The following is a 9,147-nucleotide window of genomic DNA, read 5'->3' on the forward strand; positions in this document are numbered from 1 at the left end:
CCGGTTCCACGTCCATTATAGGGTCCATTACGTTAAGTGGTCATTAGACATTACCTAATTTTCATTCAATTGCTATTCGTGTTAACTAACGGTTCTGGGTTTCCATCGTTGTGTGAGTAGGTACCCATAATACCAGATTTCTTGAGCTTATTGTAGGACTTAGTTAATTTGTGTAAGAATGTCCCTAGTTCACTCGAAAATTCAACAAGAGCTCTCGCATCCAATGGAACACTACCAGGACGAGCCGAGATTGAAAGACGGGCGGTTAACCGTTTATAACGCCCTGTCAGGTCTAAAAATGATCAATGGTTTAGCTAATCGACCAACGTAATGCGCCTATCGCAAATTACTATATGCCATTCAAGTCTGTGGAAGCGTAAGAATTAGAAATTGTAGGTCGTGAGCTCGAAACTTGATGCGTTCAAAAGTTTTCTTAAACTGTTTTAAACACAAAATCCCATTTTGTCGTCTCCTCGGACCTTATTAGCTACGACATAACGACGCATTCGAAACCACAGATAAATACGAGTAAAAGTACGGGAATAGACTGATTAGGCCCCGCTTAGTATTTAATAGTTAGTAACAATCCTGGGTGGGTTTAAAGAAAAATGCCAATTTGTTCCGACCCCCTGAAATTGTTTATCACAAATTTGGCCGAGTTTTACCCTTGCACCATCACTTTACTACTCCCGCACTAGTCGATAGCCGATACCCGTCGGTTGCCTGCGTTGGGGTTTAATTAACATTGTTCGAACACATTACACTCGCAAACATCCGCAAATATTTGCGATGATAAGTAGTTTTCTCAGTCAGATGTAGCCCCAACGCTGACCATTACAAACTTATGACCAGTTTGCACAAATTGGAAGCTGACCGGGTGAATATCGAGGGTATGATTCTATGGGACCGTTGTGAAGTTATCTGGAAATATTACCTATTGGAATATTTATTAACAGTTGGATTAGGTATCTGCTACGATGGTCTTCGAAACAACTGATTTTACACAATAACAACATCAAACCTGATAATTATTTTCTTTTTTTTTTCTCCGCCTCATCAAAGTTTTATAAAAGAACGGAGAACATCTACTTGTCTGATTCAGATTTGTAATTTTTTATAGGAATGTAATTTATTAAATTAGGAATATTTGTTTAACATTAAGTGTGTAAAATATTATATTAGTTAAAATCTATGTGTACATATTAATAAATTGTATGTGATTTATGTGGGGTCCCGTTGTTTCCCATAAAATTTTAAGTCATAATGTATTGTTTGTCATATTATCATCTATCTATACATATAATAAAGCTGAAGAGGGTCGAAAGTCTGTACATAGAAGATATTCGAAAATAAGTTGGTTGGGGATACTTAGAATCGATAACAGAACACGTTCCAACAGTTTTTAGAATTTTTGTCTGTTTGTCTGTTTATCTGGGGGCACGGTAGTGCCCCCGCCAAGACGAGCAAAGCGAAGCGCAAGGGCACTACCTACCTTTTCTCGAAGCGCTTCGTCGTTTTTTTGAACCCTCTTAACTTGGGTTGGGATTATACCAGATAAACAAAACTCTCGGGATATGATGTCAATAGTGGACTTATTAAGCATAAAAAATTTCAATTGCATAGCTCTTATACTTTGGATTTTATGAATGTCTAAAAAACCCCGATTTCGTCACTGACTCATTCACTCACTGTTGATCATCAAAACCTCTAGGGTACTTCCTGAAGTCCTAGGAAGCTGAAATTTGGTATGTGAGATAGTATTAGTCCACAAAGAACAAAAAAATTCAAAAACTTGAAATTATTAGCCCCTAAGGGGGTGAAAAGGGGGGTGGAATTTTGTATGAAAAATCGATAACCGCGGAACCGATTTAGTTGAAATTTGGTATGAAGATAGTTATTGTTATGGGGAAGGATATAAAATAGTTTCAACCCCAAAATCACCCCGTAAGGGTGAAAAGGGGTGGAAAAAGGCGTTAGGGGAAAAAGGGGGTTGAAGTTTGTATGGGGAATCAGTAAAAAAGCAGATTGTATATAAAAGATGCCCCCCAAGTACGTATTTCAGGATTTTTAATAGTAAATCACCCGCAACCCTTTAAATCAGAAGATTGTCATAAGCAACTCACAAAAAGATGTGAAATCCCACCAAAAAACATTTTCATGTAAAATGTTGCCAAGACGAAACCATAAGGCTCGCACTGACAAAAAGTTATCAGATATCTTGTAGAGCCAAGCTTCTAACTCTAACAGGCCCTACCTTCACAGACTCTACACCTTAGTCAAAATATGTGGCTTGGCCGTTTCATTATTACAAGAACTATTTTATAATAAAAAATAATGAATAGTGAATACATATTTCGCCTTACGCCCATGTGACGAAACGGCCAAGCCACATATTTTGACTAAGGTGTAGAGTCTGTGAAGGTAGGGCCTGTTAGAGTTAGAAGCTTGGCTCTACAAGATATCTGATAACTTTTTGTCAGTGCGAGCCTTATGGTTTCGTCTTGGCAACATTTTACATGAAAATGTTTTTCGTGGGATCTATTTGTCTGTTTATCTGTTTATTTGACCGCGCATCACGTGAAAACGGCTGAACGGATTTTGATGCAAACTTTACTAATCTGTCAAGAAAATCCCTGGCCCTATTTTAGGCTAGAAAAATTCAACCCCTAAAAGGGGGGGGGGGGTGGCCACTACACTCAATTAAGTTATGTTTGCACCTGAATCTTATAGCGCTAACTTAAGAAAGTAGTGCAAACTTTTTTTTTGTGTATGTACTTTGTAAAAAAAACAAATTTTTCTTAGTCAATGTCAAACGTCTTTGCAAATACATATTAAATCACATTTATAGACGGGTCTATCGCGGGTCTATTGACAATAATTAACATTATGTGAAGTGGGTGGTTTGAAAATATGATGTCTACCCCAAACTTTTTCATACACTTTTCGTCGGGTAGTTGCACAAATCTCTGTTTTGACATTTTGTTGGGACATCAGTTAGCCGCGCCCACGACCTGTGAAACCTGTGTCGAAACGTCGGTAAATAAAGGTAATAAAATAAATTTCGAGTCTATAAATGTGTTCAAAACGCGAAAGTTTTTAAATTTTAAATAGTTTATTATGTCTTTGTAAATGTCACACAATTTGGGACTTGCATTTTAAACGCGTTACCATACCTTTCCGAAAAAAAAGAATTTTTCGCGATATTCTCGCAACGTATTGAGGTTACAAGGTAGCACGGTCTCAGGAATCTGAGGAAAAATCGGAGACGTGCTTCAGGACTCCCAGCACACACATTAACCTACATTAATACTATTGTTCTGTGTTTAAGCACTGACAGCCTGGACGCTTCGGGCCTTCCGCCCTACGCGGAGCTCGGCCTTCGGCCTTCGCACTTAGACACTTAAAATACAATTGTTCTGTGATTAAGCACTGACATCCAGGACGCTTCGGGCCTTCGGCCCTACGCGGAGCTCAGCCTTCGGCTTTCGCATTAGATATCCACACCAAAATTCAACCATTGCGGCTGTGTCCCTGACATAGCCTCTCTCAATTTTTTCTATCAAAAAAATTCGCGCTCGCTACGCTCGCGTTTTTAATTTTTAAGGTTAAGCCTACTTTGATAAAGGTGGCATTCTGGGCGCCCTATACCGAGCGACTACTACTACGACTACTATCCTGGACGCTTCGGGCCTTCGACTCTACATGAAGCTCGGCCTTCGGCCTTCGAATTTAGACACTTATACTATTGTTCTGTGATTAAGCACTGACATCCTGGACGCTTCGGGCCTTCGGCCCTAAGCGGAGCTCAGCCTTCGGCTTTCGCATTAGATATCCACACCAAAATTTCACGTAAACCACTGCGGCTATATCCCTGACATAGCCTCTGTAATTTTTTTTCTATCAAAAAAAATTCGCGCTCGCTACGCTCGCGTTTTTAATCTGTCAGCTCCCACGGCTCATATATGAGCCAGAACGCTTATGGTGACGTCATATCGTGGGATTTGACAGGTTAATATACGACTTTAAAGGTTAAGCCTAATTTGATAAAGGTGGCATTCTGATGGGCACCCTACCGAGCGACTACTACTACGACTTAAGCACTGACATCCAGGACGCTTCGGGCCTTCGGCCCTACGCGGAGCTCGGCCTTCGGCCTTCGCATTTAGACACTGATACCATTGTTCTGTGATTAAGCACTGACATCCTGGACGCTTCGGGTCTTCGACCCTACACGAAACTCGGCCTTCGGCCTTCGTATTTGAATATCCACACCAACGTTTCACGTAAACCATTGCGGCTGTGTCCCTGACATAGAATCTCTCAATTTTTTTTCTATCAAAAAATTTCGCGCTTGCTACGCTCGCGTTTTTAATACGATTTTAAGGGTTAAGCCCTACTTTAATAAAGATGGCATTCTGGGCACCCTACCAAGCGACTACGACTTAGGCCATTTTTTTTTAATTAAGTGTTATTTAATAAATACTTAAATTAAAAACTTATAATTAAACTTTTTTTACACTGTTAAAAGTAATCCCCGGTACATACATTATGTAGATATTTAGTTGTGCATACATAAACATAACTGTAAATAAAGTGTAAATACTCGGCCTCAAGTTTTTGATATCTATAATATTCTCCTTTCCTCTAATCTTACTTCTAACTAATATACATAATAGACCTAAATTCAAAAGTTTGTTAGGAAGTATGGATTTCTGTGTGTATAATTCTTAATTTTTCATGCTCAGAATGATTTGACTGGAGGACAGAATTGGATGATATTTGCCATGGAGATGATTTGGATAGGTACAGTCAAGAACGTAAAAATACAAAAGTAGTACTGTATTGTCCGTTATACACCTACTACTCTGTGTCGTTTAAATCACGTCTAATATTGGAATAAGGGCGAAAAAAACTATTGGTCTTGGAGTGCAGTTTTGTTTAGTGGTACCTACCTAATTGTAAAATATTTTATCTGGACTTCAGTCCGCTAATCGTATCCATCTGTCAACTTTACTTCAAGTTCCGCCTCCAGGGGAGAGAAAGAGAAATTAGGGATGAATTAGCTTACTGACACAGACCAAATTCCACGCGGGCGGAGCCGCGGGCACAGCTAGTTAGTCATAAAACTGAAACCGTTAACATTTCAGGATTTTCGTTAGGTTATGCTATAGATAGGTTAGGTTAGGTTAGGTATGTTTTATGACAATCCTGAAAAGTGACGCGTTTCTGAACCAAATGAATTATGACTAACGAAAATTCGGGCAAACAATACATTATGGCTTAAAACTATTTGGGAAACAATAGAGACCCGATTTATGACTTATGACACTTGGTAGTCTTGGTTCTCGCGCATGGTTACTATCAGAGGAATCAAGCTAGCAGGAACAGAGGAAGAGTCCGCTTGTTGAGCTTGGGCATCTCGAGAGGATACCATTTGATAGGACAAAGGAGTGGCGTACGTGCCCTGCGCGCGAAAAACTGGAACGACATGGCGAGATGTCCACATTTCAGGTATACAAGCAAGTAAAGTAAGTAAGGCGTCGACGGAAATTGAAATTTTCCTTACAAAAAAAGATAGATAGTATTTTGTTTTAATTAAAGAATTAATCATAATAAACATAAATATTTCTAGAACTAGTTATTTTTTTTTATCTTATTACTTATTTAGTTAAGTACCTATGAAAAATACAGTTGATTGTAGTTTACAGACACCATAGTGCATATTTTTTTCCTTCGTATTTTCTCGGAAACGTTCAGTATTATTTGTCATGCTACTTCAATCAACCTCAGTACATTTTGTACCGAGACTGACAGAAATAGCAAGACACGTTCGTTCGTTTCCGTAAAAATACGAAGGAAAATAATTATTTTAATTAGGTATGCACTAAATCTGTACACGTTTAAACGTCGCCTTCAAGGTGGATTAAATTATCTCAAGTGATATCAGACTGGAGTACTCGTACTTGACCGGAAATTTTGGAGAAATGAAGCAATCGAGTGCCTTCGCATACATATCCCATATGATTGATATGTACAAATCAGCCCCGTCAATCATAGCTGGAGGCAAAATAAATATTAGAGCGCACAGAGAACAATAGGAGCTGCGGCAAGTGAATAGTCGTAATGTTTTCTTAGATATAGAGATATTTATTTGCATACCATACCATAGTACAGATGTTATATACATGGACCCTGGAAAGGGTGTAGCAAAAAATTGGTGGTTCACAATATCACAGTTTTGGTTATTATTACTACTGACTTATACTCTTCACTAAACTGTGATATTAATAGGTCTATTACCTACCGCTTAACTATGATGGTTGGTGAGTCGTTAAAATAAATAGAATTACTAAAATTAGATTCAGTTCCAAGTTAGTGAGATTAATCCGGAATAATTTGGTGCGAGTTAGGTAGTAATGTACCTATCGTTAGTGTTATTTGCAAACGACCGTCATAGTTTAAGTTCACTCTGGTAATACGAAATTGTAAGTATCTAATCTTGAATGTGTAAAACCATGAAAACAAGTTCTATTTACAAGAAGTAGGTATAAGGTTTAATACTAAAATGCAATAATCTCATTATTATTTGTTTATATTCGAGTTATTTAAGAAAACTCAATTCAACGTCAAATGATCCTACCGTTTGCTAAGTATCCCTATATATTCAAGCAGTAAAGAGACACGACAATCGTAGGTAGATTTATGTACAACCCTTTCTCAACTGCATCATTAACCCCGGGAACTAACGGATGTATGAGAAGTTTACAATAAAAACAAATGAAAATGATTTGCTTACCGTAGGAGTTCCTTTGTGGAGGAAGGAAACGACGCTCGCGAATGTTTGTTTGTGGCAAACAATGAGGCTGCAATTTGCGGGCGCCGACGGTCGCTTTGTTGATGCGAATCAAAACCTTAACAAAATAGAGCTTTTAGCTCAGCAGAACCGAATTTAATTACACTTCCTAAGCACATAATTATTCTAACCCGCTCCGAGTTAGTAAATAATTATGAAGGCGCCTCCGCCCGATCTTGAGTTCGCTTGTAAACATAATTTATTGAGTCCTAAGCACTACAGTCGGAGCCCTCGGAGACAGGTTTTCATTCATTAGTTACAAACTCTCAAAACCGCATTGCGTACCCTCTCTGTCATGCCCGGGAGAGAAATGATGACGCAATCTTGTTGTTGTCTCCGTACCCATCTTATTTATTTAAATTAAACATGTTTCTTTCAAATTTAGCATTATTTTAATGTACCTAATCTACTGGAGACTAATTCAACTAGTTTTTATGATAGATTGTCTTACTCGTACAGCAACAATAAGTATAAAAAAACCTTTGTGAAAAGTTTTCATGCTTTTAAAAATGCGTTACTTGTCTCATACAAAATTAAAATGGAAATATGGTGAATTTTATAATATTCGCACGCTGACAAAAACAATGTGAAATTGCGACCCTGTTTTGTTTTGGATAAAAAACGAAAAGAAAACTTCCCATTAAATGTTTCCCGGTTCGCCGCCAACCTAAAAACAAAAGTAAAATGGGTAACAAACTCTTTTGGCACACATTTCTTGTTTAGAGAATAAAAGAGAAATCGTGAAAAACTTGGCAATTTCCTAAATGGTCAATTTTATCGATGTTATGTCGACGGTCTGGCGAAATAATAGCATCGAACGGAAAATGAATGTAACGTGTCGGTTGTATCATAATATTTTAGGGTTGCATTAAACCTGTAAACAATAACCGATTCTCTTGTTTATCGTTCATAATTTTATATTTAGTGTTCATATTTAATGTTCGGCAATATCCGATGAATATTTGAGTAAGGTTATCAGGGAAACAAATTATTTGTAATAGTCCTTTACATAATATTTAATTCATATCACATAGCATACAGTACATTACTTTCAAATTGATTGTTTTTCGGGATAATGTTTTATGGTATAAAACTAAAATTTAAGCTTCTCGTAAAAATATCCTCAACCACCTACGCGTAAAAAGCATCGGATGTGTTATTTATCATACTAATATTAGCATAAGAAAGTCGGCGCCATTCATCAAAAACTGCTGACTTTCCTTTTATGCCTTGAGGTTAGAGCGGACGCGCAAGGGCGCAAAAGAAGGGATCTACCGCTTAGATTATTACGTATAATTTGCTAACAAAAGGCTGGGAGTCTTTAATCTTTAATATATTACCGCCCAGGTAAAGCCGCCCTTGCCCCAAATGTACACCTATACTACATACCTATGCATTAACGCTGCCCGCGGTCGTGAAAAACTGCGCTGGGGTTGAGGTATATGTTTAACTAGTACTGGTTGGTAACTAGTACGTGTAAACTTTGCTGTAGTTCATTTTAATATTTGTTAGGGATTTTTTGGGTCTGTAAGCATTAAGAAAACCTTTGCCGTAATGCCCCGTTGTACCTAGATATCTGATAGACTTTGCCGTTGGGGGATACTTCGTAGATATTATATTATAACCTCGGATTTTTATGAAACAGCTATTAAATTGCATTTCATAGAAAAAAAGTACCTTCGCTAAGTTAACCTAGAAAATATGTTTTTTGTATATTACACGTGTTAGGTACTACGAGTATATAGGGTAACTACGCCCTATTCTATCACGATTAGGCTTTGTGCAATAAAGACAATCGGCGCAATTCGGGAAATGAATTAGACATTCACTAGATATGAAATAGTAACGATATGTGACGTTCCACGGCAAAAGGTACCCTATGGCGGTTGGCGCTTACGCTATTATTAACGCCTCTCTAATATTATTGCGGCCATAAGGTACCTTTTTCCGTGGAACGTCACATATCGTTACTATTTCATATCTAGTGAATGTCTAATTCATTTCCCGAATCGCGCCGAATGTCTTTAGCTCGGATTAATATTGTTATTGATAATGATAATTGTTGAGGCAAATATGTCAAGGTACCCACCTTTCAAGGCCAATTAAATTAAAGCGGTCACATCCTAAAATCGGCAACTGGGCAACATTTTATCCGCGCCTTTAATTATGCACGCATTTGAATATTTACACGGTAGAAAATATAACGGGTTATCGCATCGATAAAAGTAAATCTGAGAACTCATTACAACAAAATCATTTCCACCAGGAGGATAAATTTCGTTAGAAACTTTCGT

The 9,147-nt window shown here is 37.8% G+C and overlaps 1 protein-coding gene across 1 annotated transcript in view; it reads right to left on the reverse strand.

Annotated features, from left to right (window-relative positions):
* The window catches only part of LOC134663196 (cyclin-dependent kinase 10), a 108,981-nt gene extending 102,210 nt beyond the window's left edge, over positions 1 to 6,771 (reverse strand). The window contains exon 1 of the mRNA XM_063519578.1: positions 6,749 to 6,771. The gene's annotated coding sequence lies outside the window, so the exon portion shown is untranslated. The remainder of the gene's footprint in view (positions 1 to 6,748) is intronic.
* Between the last annotated feature and the right edge of the window lie 2,376 nt (positions 6,772 to 9,147).

Source organism: Cydia amplana, chromosome 4, assembly GCF_948474715.1.
Source record: "Cydia amplana chromosome 4, ilCydAmpl1.1, whole genome shotgun sequence".
Taxonomy (NCBI): Eukaryota; Metazoa; Arthropoda; class Insecta; order Lepidoptera; family Tortricidae; genus Cydia; species Cydia amplana.